Genomic DNA, 16,938 nt, shown 5'->3' on the forward strand with positions numbered 1-16,938 from the left:
TTCCTTCCTGTTTTCAGGAACTCTGAATTATTCAGCTTGGGACCTTCGGTGTTGTAACTGGACAAGTTGGTGGTGGGAAGCATGGCCTTCTGATTGTTTGCACACCTGTGTTCCACCTTTCAAAGAATATTGCAGAGGTTCACAGCCTCCCCAATGATAAGGCCTATGTTGCTGGTAAGAAGACAGCCTGGCACTTTTGCTTCCCCTTGGGACATCTTTGGGATGTGCACAAGTGCTGTTCAGATGTGACTGTTAGAAATTTAGAATTCCTCCACCAGGTCCTGTGAACAGCTCCATTCCTTTTTATTGTTATTATCATGAGATCATAATGCACAATACAATTATACTCCCTCTCTCTCTGACTTGCTGTAACAGCTGGCTATATGCCCAGTGTACTGGGGCTGCCTCTTCTGCTCAGATCTAGTTAAAACCCTTGGTCCATGTTTATTGCCACACCAGTCCTTGTACAGGCAAACACCAGCGTTCATACTGCCTCTTGCATTCTCCTACTACTTAGAAGTGAACCAGATGTAGAGAGCCTTGAAAGATAGATGGGGACCATAGTGAGGATGAAAACCCATCAGAGGTCAGCTTTGCTGTGACTGCTGGTCAGCGCTGCCAGCCCTGCAGATGTAGTGGACATCGGTGATGCCTGTGGGGCAGGAGGAGCTCAGAGCTGCGTTTGGAGTGGGTCTTTCCTTTCAAAGGATTCCATCTTCTCTCTTAGGGCAACATGAGTCTGGCTCCTTTCAGGGACAGGCCTCTGGCACCCAAAGCAGGCATGTTTGCTGTGCATGTGTGAGGGCGCTGGGGATGGCCTGAAGGATCTGAAGGGGTGTAGTGCAGTGCTTGTGTAATGCACTGAGTGTGGGCACAAGTACCGTGACCTGGCACCCACTTCCCCATCATGGGAACTCTCTGCCTTCTCCTCTCCTTGTCCTACCGCTGTGTCTCAGGTTCATACCAGATTGCTAGGACCTTCCCATCTCTGTAGGCAAGAAAACCTTGCTGTGCACTCAGCACATCAGTTACAGAGTGCTTTGAACTTCTCCTAGAGAGGGAGGACATCATCTTCCCGCAAGAGCTTTGCCAAATGTTAAAGAAGACAGGCCAGGAGCAGTTTCTTGCTTGAAGACCTCAAAGCTGCTGACATTCTCTTTTAGCCTGCTGAACTGCTCTGTTAGTGACTTCATTCTTCTTGTGTTGCTTCCTAGGTCGTAAGGAATTGTAAGGAGCCCCTGAAGTATGCTCACGTAGCCTCAGACATCTCCGTTCCTTGGCAAACAGTGGAGGCTTGCACAGAAGAGACCATGCGTCTTTAGTCTCGCTGCCTCGAGAGTGGCAAGAATGTTGCCCTTGTTCTGAAGGACATTGGCATGCTTGTTATTCAAGGAAAAGACGTGCAAGCGAGATTTTACAGAGACTTTCTGCAGAGGCTAAATGGGACTGAACAGCTGGTAGAAGCTCTTCTTGGGGTAAGATTTCCATTTCTCCAGTTCTGCTTCTCATGCTTTTGAAATCCTAGCAAAGTGCAAGTGAATGCACTTCTGTTGGCCTGCCATGACCTCTCTGGTCATGGGGATGGTCCTGGCCTAGAGTAATGCCAGCTTCCTGGACTGTTCTTCTCTAGCGTTCAGAGGACTTGGTGACATAGAAGACCCCGGGACTTTCTCTACTGGGTCAAACCAAAGTCCCCTCCAGCCCAGGATCCTGTTCCCATGTGCTCATGGAAAAATTCAAAGAAGAGATCACACCTATTGTGTGTTTTGCCATGAGGTGTGCACCCACATGCTGCTAGTGGTGGCCACACTGTGTCACAGAGAGAATCCTTCCAGCCCAATGCCCTTCCCCAGGTCTCTAGTGCAGGCCTGTCCTTCAGCCTGGGCTTTCAGGGGCAGCTGGAAAGGTGAGATGTGAAAGCAGTCTGAGCTCAGCCCCTCAAGGGCTAAGCCAGAGATGCAAGCAGGCTGTAGCTGGTTCCCAGCTCTGTCTCTTCCTTCTGTCTTAGTCCATGGCATTTTTTCAGTCCTTTCTCTGGGCCGGGACCATTTTTCCAGCTTTTGTTCCAGTGAGTCCCAGAGCAGGACCCTCAGCTACCCCTTGAACACACACCAGAGGGTTGGCCCTCACAGTTGTTAGCTGCTGTGTAAAGGGAAAGGAAGGGCTGTGTCACTCTGTTCCTCCATGCTGCAAAGGCAGCCATCTGAATGTTAGGAGAGACTGTGGGGTAAACACCACATCTGAGCCCTTTGTTCTCAGCTCAGGAGGCATCAACTCAAGGCAGCAGGAAAAATGCAGCAGCCAGGAACCCCAGCTAGTGAAATGCCTTCTCCTGTGCTTGCCTCCATCAACTGCTGCATTAGGAAGCACCTGGTTTCCGGGCTGAGTCTCTGGCTTCTGAGCCTTGCAAAAAGCCTGACAGGGTTATTCCCCTTTCTCATGTATTCCCCTCCAGCTGCTAGGCTGTATAACTGAGGGGCTGCTGTGAGGAACGGAGTTCTTTGTTTCAGCATTTCGGAGAGGCAGCTTCTTCTCTGAGCAGTGGAAAAGTTTGCTGCTCTTGTGAGCACTGAGATAATTTTCTTGGCATCATCTCACATGTGTCTCTTGCCTTTGCAGGTGCCAGAGATGAGGGATTCAGTCCTGTCAGGCAGCAAAGCTGCTCATTTTCAGACCCATTCTGGTCATGTCATTCTTTGCAGAGTGAGTCTATTGGCTTCTTAGCCCTGATTCCCACAGGAGATGGGAGATGTCTCCAGTGGCAGCACAGAGAAGTTGGGTTAAAATGAGCTTTCTCACAGGAACGATAGGGAAGCCCTGGAACAGTCTGATGAGGAAGCTAATGCCCCTCCGAGCACTGGAGGTCTTCCTTATGTCATTCAGCTGGCTCATACAGTCCTCCAGCATCTGGCCTAGTCTGCATATCCAAGTGTGGATTTGGGCATGCTGAGCTTTCTTCTGGGCATGTTGTGCAGCCCAGGGCGTTTCGGCTGGGGGGAATCCCTGTCTCTGTGGATGTAAACAGTTGGTTGAAAGCCCAATTCTCCTGCAGAACTGCCTTCTGCTGCAGGAGCAGGTGCCCAGCTTGTGAGCACTGATGGAGGCCCAGCTCCCCCTGTGTGTCCGTTGGCTGTATTTGCTTATGGGAGTTAAGGCTTAATATTGACAATATTAGCTTAAGGGCATAAGAGTGCTGACTGGATGGCTCAAGTCAAGCGGCAGAGGCGGCAGTGAGAGACAGTCAATCGTGCCCTGCAGGAAGAACCAGCCATGCTGAACCCCCATCACCAGTCTTTCCCTGAGATTGAGTGCAGTGCAGGTTTCCTGCTCTGCAAGTGGCAATTCCTTTCCCTCATTTATGATGCCACAAGATATCTCAGACTGAGAGGTAAGTGCCAGTGGGAAACCGTAGTGAATCCTGGTTAGGCTGTGACACAGCCTTGGGAATGCTGCAGTGACTCTCCTGGTTCTCCAGCTACGGCTGCAGTATCCCTGCGTGGGGTGCCTGAAGCCAGGCCAGACCCAGGGGTCTGGTGACAGCACAGGTCCTGCAGGTGCTGGCTGCTCTAGTGGTGCATGTTCAGAGCCTCTGAGTGTGCTTGGAAGTGGGGCTAAAAACTTCATTGCATTGTCTTGCAGGTTCAGCAGAGAACGGAAACGCAGCCAAGGGTTCAGTCAGGCTCATTGCTTCCAGTTAGGAAGAAGGAGCAGAGTGAGTGGTGAGAAGCTGGCTGAAGAAAAGCCAAGTGTTCAGGAAGTCCTCAGGTACCACCTGGCATCAGATGAGGAGGTGACCGTCTATGTTTACTTCTCCAGCATAGGCGAGGAGGAGAAAAGAGCAGCTGAGAGGCTGGGGACACAACAGACAGACTAAGTGTGTGCCAGATCCAGGAAAAGCATGGGAGAGTTGAGGGGCAGTGACCCACCGAGATGTCAGAATCCCAGTCGCAGAGCCACTGGGTTTAATGTGACATCCTGAGACTTCTGTGACTTGGGACTGACCTGGGTTAGACTTTAATACCATGCATCTCTCTGCAGCCCCAAGCAAATGCCCAGCACTCCTTTGGAGTTGGACCAGAGAGCCCTTCCATCCGAGGGGCTGCTATTTGGCACTGAGAATAGGATTACAATGTGGGCCATAGAAGTTCTGAGCAGCTACACATGAAGGGATCCCTGCAGTGTTTGTCTGCACCTTTTTGATCCTCTCACTGAATGCTGAAGCCCAGAAGCAGGTTCACCCCCAGTCTTGGCCCCACCGGACTCAGTCCCAGGCTGACCAAATGCACATAGGACCTTGTTTGGACCCAGGGGCCTGTGTCACACCACAGTGAGCATGAAAACACCATCAGAAGCACATCCAAAAATGTATGGTCTGGAATAGCCTGCAGAATTTCTCTGCCCTTCTCTCTGTCAATCCCACTTAGTATCGTTCTTTCCCACTCCTTAACTCCTCTGGGGAGAAGAGTTGCCTCCTGAGCCAGCAGGAGAGGTACCAGTGACTGCCAGCCATGCTGGCACACCCAGAGCTTTGTTCTTGTGAATTAAACCAAATCTCCAAACTGCTGTGGATCTTTCCTTGGTGTGGTGTGAACTCTGCCATTTGCAGCATGTGAACATTGGAGGGGCCCCCAAATGACCACTGAGGAGTTAGGGGTTGAGGGCACTGCCTGTTCCCAGGGCAGCTCTCTCCCAAGGTCATGCCATAGCTCTTTGTCTGCAGCTGCGGTCAGGGTGCCTCAGGGACCTCCCGCTCTTTGTAGGTCCCAGTCAGAGCAGTGGAGTCAGCCCTTTCATGGCCAGCACATGTCCTAGTGACAAGGGGACTCTGCAGGGAGGTGGGAAGAGCTGGTTTAGGCCTCCTGAGGCCGAGAAGGGGTTAAGGCAGAGCCTCCCTGTCCTGGTACCAGTCCTGGCTGCAAGATGGGAGGGGACCCTCAACTCTCATGTGCATGTTTGCTGCATTGAGGGTTGGGCTTCTGGGGGTTTAACAGGAATAATGTGGATCCCAAAGACTAGAAATGGTATCTGCTGGAAAGACAACACAGCTAGGCACAAACCATCCCAGAGGTTCCTGCAGAGCATTGGTGACAACTTCTTGACACAGGTGGTGGAGGAGGCAACAAGGAGAGGTGTGCTGCTGGACCTCGTACTAACAAAGAAAGAAGGACTGGTGGAAGATATGAAGGTCGGGGGCAGCCTTGGCTGCAGCGACCATGAGATGGTGGAGTTCAGGATCCTGTGAGGAGGAGGCCGGACACTAAGTAGGATCACAACCCTGGACTTCAGGAGAGCAAACTTTGGCCTCTTCAGGGACCTACTTGGAGGAATCCCATGGGTTAGGGCCCTAGAAGGACAGGTCGTTCAAGAGAGCTGGTTAATATTCAAACATCACTTCCTCCAGGCTCAAGAGCGGTGCATCCCTATGAGTCAGAAGTCAAGCAAAGGAGGTAGGAGACCTGCATGGATGAGCAAGGAGCTCCTGGCAAAACTCAACTAGAAGAAGGAAATGCACAGAAAGTGGAAAGGGGGAGAGGCCACTTGGGAGGTGTAGCGAATGATTGCATGGACTCAAGAGGTGGTGCATCTTGAGACGTTTATTGTTTGCTTCTGAGCATATTTATACTAAGAAGTTTGCTGCTTCAGCGGTTTTACAGATATATACTATTCACGTCACAGATACGCTTCGCTAAGCCAATCACCGTGCTGATCACACTCCTGTTCATGCACAAGCTAGCCAATCATCACGCTGATCATGCGGTGATCATACCCCGTACCTTGTTACTTTCTTCTCCTTTCCCATACGCTTTGCTGCTTGTAACTTCCCACCAATTTAACCCTGTCATGACCCTCCACAGGGAGGAATACAGGAACATTGTCAGAGTATGCAGGGATGCAACGAGAAAGGCTAAGGCCCTTTTGGAATTAAATCTGGCAAGAGATGTCAAGGACAACGAGAAGGGCTTCTTCAAATACATCAGTAGCAAGAGGAAGACTAGGGAAAATGTGGGCCCACTGCTGAATGGGATTGGTGCCCTGGTGACGAAAGATGCAGAGAAGGCAGAGTTACTGAATGCCTTCTTTGCTTCAGTCTTTACTGCTCAGGCCAGCCCTCAGGAACCCCAGACCCTGGAGGCAAGAGAGAATGTCTGGAGAAAGGAAGACTTTCCCTTGGTGGAGGAGGACTGGGTTAGAGATCATTTAAGCAAACTTGACACCCACAAATCCATGGGCCTTGATGGGATGCACCCACGAGTGCTGAGGGAGCTGGCGGATGTTATTGCTAGGCCACTCTCCATCCTCTTGGAAAGATCATGGAGAACAGGAGAGGTGTCTGAGGACTGGAAGAAAGCCAGTATCACTGCAGTCTTCAAAAAGGGCAAGAAGGAGGACCCAGGAAACTACAGGCCAGGCAGCCTCACCTCCATCCCTGGAAAGCTGATGCAGCAGCTCATCCTGGAGGCCATGTCCAAGCATGTGGAGGAAAAGAAGGTGATCAGGAGTAGTCAGCATGGCTTCACCAAGGGCAAATATTACTCAACGAGCCTGATAGCCTTCTATGCTGGAATGACTGCCTGGGTAGATGAGGGGAGAGCAGTGGATGTTGTCTCCCTTGACTTCAGCAAGGCTTTCGACACTGTCTCCCATAACATCCTCATAGGGAAGCTCAGGAAGTGTGGGCTAGATGAGTGGACAGTGAGGTGGGCTGAGAACTGGCTGAATGGCAGAGCTCAGAGGGTTGTGATCAGCGGCACAGTCTAGTTGGAGGCCTGTAGCTAGCAGTGTCCCCCAGGGGTCAGTACTGGGCCAAGTCTTCTTCAAATTCTTCATCTATGACCTGAATGAAGACACAGAGTGCACCCGCAGCAAGTTTGCTGATGATACCAAACTGGGAGGAGCGCCTGATACACCAGAGAGCTGTGCTGCCATTCAGAGGGACCTGGACAGGCTGGAGAGATGGGCAGAGGGGAACCTCCTGAAGTTCAACAAAGGCAAGTGCAGAGTCCTGCACCTAGGGAGGAATAACCCCATGCACCAGGACAGGTTGGCGGCTGACCTGCTGGAAAGCAGCTCTGCAGAGAAGCACCTGAGAGTGCTGGTGGACACGAAGTTAAGCATGAGGCAGCGATGTGCCCTTGTGGCCAAGAAGGCCAATGGTATCCTGGGGTGCATTAGGAAGAGTGTTGCCAGCAGGTGGAGGGAGGTGATCCTTCCCCTCTACTCAGCCCTGGTGAGGCCACATCTGGAGTACTGTGTCCAGTTCTGGGCTCCCCAGTACAAGAGAGACATAGCACTACCAGAGAGAGTCCAGCGAAGGGCTACAAAGATGATTAGGGGACTGGAGCATCTCTCTTATGAGGAAAGACTGAGAGAGCTGGGCCTGTTTAGCCTAGAGAAGAGAAGGCTGAGGGGGGGATCTTATCAATGTATATAAATATCTGAAGGGAGGGTATAAAGAGGATGGGACCAGACTCTTTTCAGTGGTGCCCAGCGACAGGACGCGAGGCGACGGGCACAAACTGAAACACAGGCGGTTCCAGCTGAACATGAGGAAAAACTTCTTCACTGTGAGGGTGACAGAGCACTGGCACAGCTTGCCCAGAGAGGTTGTGGAGTCTCCTTCTCTGGAGATATTCAAAACCTGCCTGGATGCGGTCCTGTGCCACATATTCTAGGCAATGCTTCTTGAGCAGGGGAGTTGAACTAGATGATGTCCAGAGGTCCCTTCCAACCTCAACCATTCCGTGATTCCGTGATTCTGTGACATGGAAGCTCACAACCAGAAGGGATGTGGCCATGATAGTCTGTGGCTGCCTTGGCTGTAGAGATCATGAAATAGTGGAGTTCAAGATCCTGAAGCGAGCGAGGAAGGAGAGTAGCAGAGTCAGGGCCTGGAGTTCAGGCGAGCAGACCTCAGCCTTGTCAGGGAACTGGTAATGGGGGATTCCATGGAGGCAGGTCTGAGCGGCAAAGGAGCTTGAGAAAACTGGCAGGTGTGTAAGAATAGCACCCCCACCCCAGGCACAAGAACGGTCCACCTTGCTAGGCAGGCAAACAAGCAGAAATATCATGAGACTGGCTTGGCTGACCCGAGAACTCATGGTGGAACTCCAGTGCAAAGAAGGGAGTATACAGGAGGTGGAAGCAGGGACAGAAAGAGATCTTGGGTGTGCGGGGATGGTGTCAGGTATAGAAGAAATTCTTAATACTTTTGGGTTAGGTCAGAACAGAAGCTTTATTTACTATAGTTAGCTATAGGGGAGAGCAAACGGCAACTGTGGTCACAATAAACCTCACCACTATGGTCTCTGCATATCAAACAGGAACAAGGCTTTTTAAGTTCTTTCTTACTTCTTCAAGAAGTTTCTTAACCAATCAAAGATCACAGTCAAAACCTTTCCTTTTACGGAATACTATACATCTGTTGGGCCTCGAGACCGGCTGGATCCAGTTTTAACTGGTAACTCTGACCCATGAAGGGAAGTGCCAGAACAGTTAAGAAACATCCATCATAGGCCTCAGTCGAGTTCCTTTTAAATCCCTAAGCAGTACAGCAAACCTTGAAATGCATTACGTGGTCTGTATATACACACAAGCAACCCATGGGAAAGCCAAAGCTCAGCTGGAGACTTGCAAGAAGAGCTTCCTCCGCTCAATGAGTACTGGAAAATACGGGTACCTTGCTGAATGGGGTGGTTGAATTAATGAGAGCAAAGCAGGTCAGGCTGAGCTCCTCTGTGCTTTCTTTGCCTCAGTCTTCACCAAAAGGTCTCTGGGCCTCTGTGCTTAGGGAGAGGGTTCAAGGAGGAGAAGAGCAAGCAGCAGTGGAGGAGGATGGAGTGAGGGATCTTTGATCTGACTGGGCAAGCTCTCGGCTGCCCTGGCTGACCTCACAACAGCTGCCCTCCTGCCTGCCTGCTGCTGGCTTATCACAGTGCTGAGGCAGGAGTGACCTCACAGTCAAGGTCCCAGCCATGTCCTCTTCTCCTCCTCTCCCTCTTCTCTCCCCCAAATCTGTCACCTGTGCTGGGGGAATGTTCTGATGCCCTTGCTGAGATCACAATGCCTGCCCGCCTACCTGATTGCTGATGGCCTATGAAGTTGCTGTGATAAAGATGACCTCACAGTTTGTCTGGGCCTGAAAGGCACTAAGAGGCCTTAATGTTCCTGACCAGCCCCACGTGGGGCCTCCACTAAACCACTAGCCCTGGGCCCCGGAGCCCCATTTCAGCTCAGCCTGGGGGCTTCAGTCCCTGCCTGAGCTGTGTCATAGAGTGACAATCTCCAGCTCAGCCAGAGCCATGACTGACCCATGTGTGACTGGACAGCAGTGATCTCGATCCTGGCCCATGGACTGACTTTCTGGCCTGCCCTTGGTCCTGCCTTGTTACCATGGACCTGCCTGCTGATCACAGGGCTGTGTCTGACCCAGGTTACTCTCACCAGAACTGAACCTGACTTCGACCCTGATCTTGTGACTGGCTTCCCAGCTTGAACTTGAACCTGTATTCCTTCTATGCTACAGTACTTCTAATAAAATCCTACAAAAGCCCTGCAGGCCATAATGCTGGTGAACCACATCACGGACAGGGTCTGCACAGTGCGCCATGCACTGACTCAAGCTCTGCGCCAGAGTTTATCAGCTTGGGGTTCCCAGCATCAGAAGAGACTTTTTTTTCTTTTTTATAAAATAATTTGCTATAACCTTTTTCTGGGATGCTAATAAGATAGTATCTTTCTTAAGAGAGAGAGTTTGTTCCTTTCTTTGGGGACCAAAAAGAACCAGCTTTTGCTGGTGCAAAGCAGAAGTGCTGGCTGCAGAGGCACTGGGTAAGAGGGAGGTAGATCCCATGAGGATGAGGTGGATGATTCAAGGCAGTGGCTGGGGGGGGGGGGTGTCACAAAAGATCCCCCAAAGGTGAGCACAGTGGTAGTATTCTGACTCAGTGCCAATCTAGGCAGTGTCCAACTTTGATGAAATATCAGCGTGTCAGCATGCTCTTCTCTGGGTATCAGAAGGGAGAGAAACAGCACAGAGGGGCCTTGCTGGAGCCCCTAATGAACATCCCTCTGCATCAGCTCCGTGCTGCTGACAGAGCACTAAGACAGGGTAGAAATGCAGTGATTCCCTGGGGTCTAGCAGGGAGGTTAAAAACTGACAGTAAAACTGAATTCACAACAACCCCAGATCACCAACTGGCAGCCACTTTTGCTCTCCAAATTTACCTTCCTTTGCATTTCCTGAACATTGCACACAGACTTTGCTTTTGTGTCCTCTATGCCCTCTGCAGCAGCTCTCAGCACAAATATCTCGATCCTCCCCACTTTCCTTACCCAAACCTACTCACTCATCGGGCTGCCCTGTGCAGCGCAGCTGCAGCACCTTGCAGCCCTCTGTCCGTGCACAGAGGGCAAAGCCCTGCTCCTGCCACCCCACAAGCTGCTTTGGTCCTCTTGCCAGCTCTCGCTGCTGCTGAACCCTGCTCTCCCATTGGGATCTCAGCTGCAACTGTGACCAAGGACATCCTGCTCTGTCTCAAGTCTCAGCTTCTCCAGTCTCAGCCGCACAGTTGCTGGAGTGGGGACTCATCCAGCCTCTCTCACTGCCCCATGGCACCGCACCCTGCCTTCTCCCCATTCAGTGATGAGATGTGCAGACACGACCACCCACAATGGACAGGCACTCTTCCCTCTTCTGTCCTTCCCATCAGGGAAGAGCATGGCACCACCATTTCAGCTCAGGTTCAACAGGACGCTCATGCATCCTCCATGCTGCTCTCCAGCTTCTCTGGCCACCTTGCATGGTCCAGGAAGGACGTCCCAGAGCAACGTGCATGTCCCAGCCAGCAGCAGATCTGCTGTCCTAGAGCCAGCTCCCCAGGGATGTAGCTCCAGAGAAATTTGGCTTTTGTTGTGACCAAGTACAAGTGAGAGGAGTGGGGAGAAAGGGAGTAGCCATCCAAGCAAGGGGATTGTCTTGCCAGCTCTGAGAATGAGCTTGAAAATGCTTGTCCGTAGGGGCAGGGACTGCAGGACTGCCACTGCGCCAAAAGACTCCTTCCAGGCTGGTTTTGAGCCAGGAACAGGATCATCCTTGATGAGGATGAAGTTTGAGGCCATGTGCACAGAGCAGAATAGAGTAGCAATCCCTCTCCTTAACCTCTTGGCCACCTCTTCACCATGCTGTTGTTGTCAGTTTGTATTTTTCAACCTGGGATAAAACAAATCCAGCTACAGTGTGTTCTTCTGGACTTCTGGTTTTGTTTTTGAACATCAGAGCTGACCAGAAGGGAGAAATCTGAACGATGTGTCCTGTGTTGTTGTAGGCAAGAGCTGAATCAAACAGTCCCGCCGACTCCCTTCTGGTGCAGGGAGGGGAATTTTCCTTTTTCCCTCTGGGTTTCCCAGGCCAGTTCCTGGGAGGGGAAAAGAGCATTTTTTTGAGCAGGGGAGGTGCAGGGAGGTTCCCAGCACATCAAGGGGCTGGTGAAGACACGGCCATGAGATGCTTTGAGAAAGTGGAATTCATTTGTGGCTGTTCATGCTTCCCTTCCTTCTCTTCTCTGGAGGATGACACAGGGCATAATGGACAGCCTTCTCTAAAGCCTGATTTGTTATATTTTGGCGGTAGTAAAGTGTGTGCCTTGTGCTTGGTGCTGATCCTTACCCTGTTGATCATCTTGTCTCTTCCCTCCCAGTGTAAGACCCCTCAGCAAGACCCATCTCTGCACACACACGCACACGCACACGCACACGCACACATGCACACAGAGAATTTTGTGAGCAAAATCCAGGGTTCCGGGCAACATGGTGCTGCCAGTCATGCTGCTAAAAGGACACTGTCCCTGGGTGGGCTTAAACCACGAACCTTTTGGTTAACAGCGGAACGTGCTCCCCCACTGCACCACAGAGACCCCAGCCTGGGGCTGTCCTGGAGCAGCTCTGGCCGGTGTCAGGACGGTCCTCAGTGATGCAGGAATGGGAACGTCCCTGAGCCCAGGCACATGCCCAGCACCAGGGAAGGGGACACTGCCCTTCGCCCACTGCCGGGTGCTGGAGGGCAGAGCGGTGCAGGGGGGAGGCCTGGTGCCTGGCTGAGGGGCTGTGGGCAGTTCCCTTCCCAGCATCAGCTCTGCCTGCTCCCGTGGCCCCTCCACTGCACACACAGGGGCCAATCGGAGCTGTGGGCACCTCACCTTGGGGAGGGCCTTTCCCTCACCTCGTTTGCTGCTGCTGCTGGTGTTGGGGACAGATATGATGCACACAGGAGTGCTGCACAGAGTGGCAGAGGTAACTCAGGGAAGGGGTTTGCTCCTCTCCATCAACCCTCCACTGGGAGGGCCAGAGCGTGGGAGCAGCGCCTGCAGCAAGAGTCTCCTCCTGCCCCATAGACAGCAGAGATGTTGAAGGGGCAGTAGTCTGTGGTGCAACCGTGGTCCAGGAGCAGTCCCCAGCTGAGAAGCCATGCCAGCTTCCCCCATCCCAGCCTATGGGCCAGCCAGAGGGTTCAAATGCTGTTTTCTGCGGAGGCTCTCAGGGCACCAGGGGTCAGCAGGGCTGTGCTTGGCAAAGGGCACATCATGGGACAACAGTATGTCCCAGCCCTCAGCAGGCTGTAAGGGGATGCAGGTCAGTGGAAGAGCTCCTGCTTTGCATGCAGGAGGTCGTGGGTGCGATTGCCCTCATTTCCAGGGGTGCTTTTGTCCTAACTCTCCATTGTCCCCACAGGGGTGAAGGCCGGGAACTGGATGCATTGCTCCTCTACAGAAATGGTGGACTTGCCCTGTGACGGGATGCCCTGTGGGAAGTGGAGCTCCCCATGTAGGAAGTGACCAACTGGCACACCATCTGAAATGACACACAACCCTGTGGGACAGGAGGGCGTGGCATGTATAGAGGCAACAGGACTGGATGCTGGCTGGGAGGCTATTTTAGCTGTAGCAGTAGGATTGCCCTGGGCAGGCAGGCAGGCAGGTGGTGTGAGGGCATCAGGCTCATCAGATGCACCTGACCATGGGAGATGAGAGCTCAGCAGGAGGGCAGAGGGGAGGCAGTTGGAGGTGACCACTGGGATGTCTCTGGTGAATCACTCCTGTCCCAGCAGCACCCAACCAGCAGCAGGTGAACAGGCACTGGAGTCACTGCAGGTGGCAGGAGCTGATTCAGCAGCTGGGGAGGTGGGAGTGGGAGCAGGAGAGGCAGGAGAAAGCACAATGGCTGGTGTGGTGGTTGTGAGGTCACTTCCATTACACTTAGCTGATTGGCCTGCAGTGGGCAGGCAGGCATTATGAGGTCATCAGTGGCATCCCAGAGGCTGTCCATCAGCAAGGAGAGCTTGGGAGGAGGTGAGAGGGAGGGAGAGGTGACGGTGACATTGGTGGGTTTGATTATGAGGTCTCTCCTTTCACAGCAGTTTATTGGCCAGCAGCAGGTGGGCAGATATGTGAGGTCATCAAGGGCATGACAAAGCCCATGAGGGAGATGTGAGAGGCTGGAGGGAGAGGCAGGTGACCATGATAGCTCTGGCATAGTGATTGTGAGATCACTTCTATGCTGCAACCAGATTGACCAGCAGCAGGCAGGCAGGCAGGCAGGAAGGCAGGTGGGCACTGTGAGGTCATTGAGGGGAGGAGAAAGCCCCCAGGAGAGAGGCGAGCTCCTGAAGAGGAGAGAGGCAGAGGCAGGTGAAGGTGGCATGGCTGGGAGCTTGTTTGTGAGGTCACTTCTACTGCAGCAATCTGACTGGGCAGCAGGCATGCAGGCAGTGTGAGGTGAGGAAGCAGATCAGAAAGCCTTCCCCATGGAGATGAGAGCTCAGGGGGAAGGCAGAGGCAGGTTGAGGGACATGCCTGGGTTGTTGATTGTGAGGTCAATTCCTTGCACCAGCTGCATTGGCTATTAGCATGTAGGTCATCAGGGAGGTGGTGTGAGGTCATCAAGAGCATCAGAAAACTCCTGCCAGCAGAAAGGAGAGCTCAGGGGTAGGGGAGAGGGGCAGGCAGGTAAAGGGGGACCAGCCTGGGATGGTGATGTCACTTCCTTTGCCCTGTGGCAAGATCTTTGGAATTGGAGTTATGACTGTGATACAAGGATGATGTTCAGATTTGTCCGATATAGTTCTCTTTCAACAGATCCTGCATGCTCTGCAGTGGTTGCATAGGACCATGGCCAGCTGGCTAATAAGGATTCACTGGAACAGCCCCATTCAGGGACTCTCATCCAATCCAGCTGAAGATGCTGTTGCAAGGACACCTGTGGCAGTGAATACCATCAAGAGCTAGACAGCAGCCAACTACCCTGTTCAAGAGGTTTGGATTCCCCACATGAGCATTACCTAAGTAACAGATCTCAAGGAATTCGATTTTTTTTAAAACAAATGCTGTGTCCAAGAATGTCTGTGAAGCAAATGCATCATTCTGATCCATCACCTTCTGGTAGTGGGCTCGGGCACTTGTGTGGTGCCCCTCTGCTCCTGCTGTGGGCGCTGTGTGGAGCTTCAGAGCAGACGCACTGTCTCCTGCATCCAAGGCCAGAGATTTGGCTGCGGGTCTGCCCTTGGTTCTGGCAGATGTCTCTTGGGGATCCCAAAGACATCATGCTGGTGATGGAACAGGGTCATGTCTTCAGTTTTGTCACTCTTTGCCCATGTCCATGCACATGAGTGTGGGAGCAGAGCCTGGCAAAGGGAACAGTCCCATCGCTCCTAGGGACATGCTTTCCTGCAGGCTCTGGGGATGGTCTGGCGGGCCTGGGCTGGGCTGGATGGTGCCAGCACAAAGACGCTTTCCCCGAAGCCCTTCTGGCTGCAATCCTGGGTACATCCCACCTCCAACCTTCTTGGACGGCTGTGGTCCTGACCAGCCTGTGATGGTAGTCATGCTGTCGCAGGCCTGCTTCCAGGCTGTGACTCAGCCTGGGTGTGGTGGAGAAGAGTAAAGTGCCTGTCCTGTGCCTCTTCCCTGCCAGCTCTGCCCTCCGGCACGTGTTGTGTTTCTTCCTTCCCCTAGCACCAGGTGAGGGCATGTTTCATCCTTGGGCAGATGTGCCAGGGAGGGACAGGACCCCTGGCTATCTGGGCATCCTCCCCTCTGCAGGAGCTGTGTGGCAGGGAAGGGGCCTCTCCCCAGCATGCTGAGCACGGAGGGGCCCCTGTGCCAGACCTTGGGGACAGCATGTCCTTTGGTGGGGGCTGAACCCAGCCCCACATGTGTCTGTGCGGCAGGGCAGGGGCTGGCACAGCCCCAGGGCTGGCTGAACAGGTGCTTGTCCCACAGCAGATGGGCCATGGGGCTGAGCAGAGCTGGCAGCCCTAGTCCTTGGGAAGGCAGTTCTGTGCTGGCCCCAGCATGGCCACGAGCTGCAGGTGAGCTCACCGCAGAAGCTCCTGCTTGGTGCCATAGGGATGCGGAAACCAGGATCCAGCAGCCAGGTCCTGGGGAGGTTCGTGCTCCCATCCCCTGCTCCCACTAGGCTCAGGCTCCAGCCATGCATTTTCTGCAGAGAGAAAGGGGCAGGGGGTGGGGGATGGAGGGGGCTGTCTCAGGGCAGGGGCTGCCAGCAGGGAGGCTCCAGGTCCCGGGGCTGGATGTGGAGTCTGAGCCCCAACACGCCGAGGGCCCCCAGGGACACCCCAGCCCTGCCCCACCACCCTGGGGACATTCTGCTGACACCATCCGTGTTCCCCAGCAGAGAGCAGTGCATGTAGGGCCAGATCTGGGCAGGAGGGCAGGGCAGACCATAAGTGTGGCCAGTGCAGCCCAACTCTCCTGCAGTGCAGCTGAGGGCTGGACATGGTGACTGAGTGCCAACCAAGCCCCTGTGCAGCTCCGATTGGGACAACAGCTGATCTGGGATGACCGAGGGGAAGGAGCAGGGTCCGGCCCTTGCCTGCTCTGCACTTTGGCCCTGAGGTCTAAATCTCCAGGGCAGAAGAGGCTGGTGAAAGGCACCTGGCACACAACCAGGTCCCTGCAGAGCAGGTGCTCCAGCATGTGTGCTGCCCATGGAGGGTCAGCACAGGGCCCAAGGCTGGAGGAGCTCCCAGCGATGCCTGGGGAAGCGCTACCATGGGAGAGGGTGCTGGTGACAGCTGCCGGCTGCCTCCTCTCCTCAAGGGCAGGATCCTGCTTTTCGCAGGCAGCCAAGCTGTGGCTGTTCCCAATGGGGAGCCCAGCCACTGGGACCGGGACGCACACAACCCCCACTGCTGGGTGGTGGCTTGGCTGCTGGGGGAGAGGGGACATGTCCCTCCAGAGACCCAGAGCTGAAACCCTCTTACAAAGCAGAGGCAGCGCTGGGCAGCACCGGGAATGGGGGAGTTATCCTCTGCCTCCCCAAGTCAGGCACCAGACCCTGGGCAGACGCATTTGATTTTGTCTCCCAGCCTGACGGTGCAGGCTGCGGGGAAGAGGTGAGCTGTGCTCTGGCTGCTGGGCAGGGAGAGCTGAGGGCAGTTGCATGGCCCCATGCACTGCAAAAGGAAACATCTCCTCCCATCACTGCCTGCTCCCGTCCCCCTGCGCCCTATACACAGATCTCCCCCTCCACAAACCCCAACTGGTGCCCCAGGCGAGGCAGCTCCTTCTTCTGCCCTTGCAGCCCAGCAGCGGGAGGGCAGAGGGGTGGGGGTGGATGGGAGCAGTAGGACGGGGGTCCCGGGGCTGCCCAGGGCCCTGGTGCCTCACAGCCCCTGCCAGGAAGGAGCCAGCTCAGGCTGTGCCAGGTGTGCTTGAGGGTCCACGAGGGCTGTGGGAGCAAGGAGCAGCACCTGGAAAGGGGTGATCCCCGGGTGATGAACCCCTCTGGGTCTGGCTGGGGTGTTCAGGGCCCTGCTGTCACCTCTGGACTCACATCTGTGGGGCCACAGCCCAGAGATAACCCTGTCACTGCAGCTCTGTGGTGGCCTCCATGCCTTGGGACCAGGGTGACCCTGGTAGAGCC

General features: G+C 54.0%; 1 protein-coding gene across 1 annotated transcript in view; it reads right to left on the minus strand.

Moving 5' to 3' along the window:
* Positions 1-16,938, minus strand: part of LOC136993995 (antigen WC1.1-like) — a 47,744-nt gene that overhangs the window by 21,315 nt on the left and 9,491 nt on the right. The window lies entirely within an intron of this gene.

Source organism: Apteryx mantelli, chromosome 23, assembly GCF_036417845.1.
Source record: "Apteryx mantelli isolate bAptMan1 chromosome 23, bAptMan1.hap1, whole genome shotgun sequence".
Taxonomy (NCBI): Eukaryota; Metazoa; Chordata; class Aves; order Apterygiformes; family Apterygidae; genus Apteryx; species Apteryx mantelli.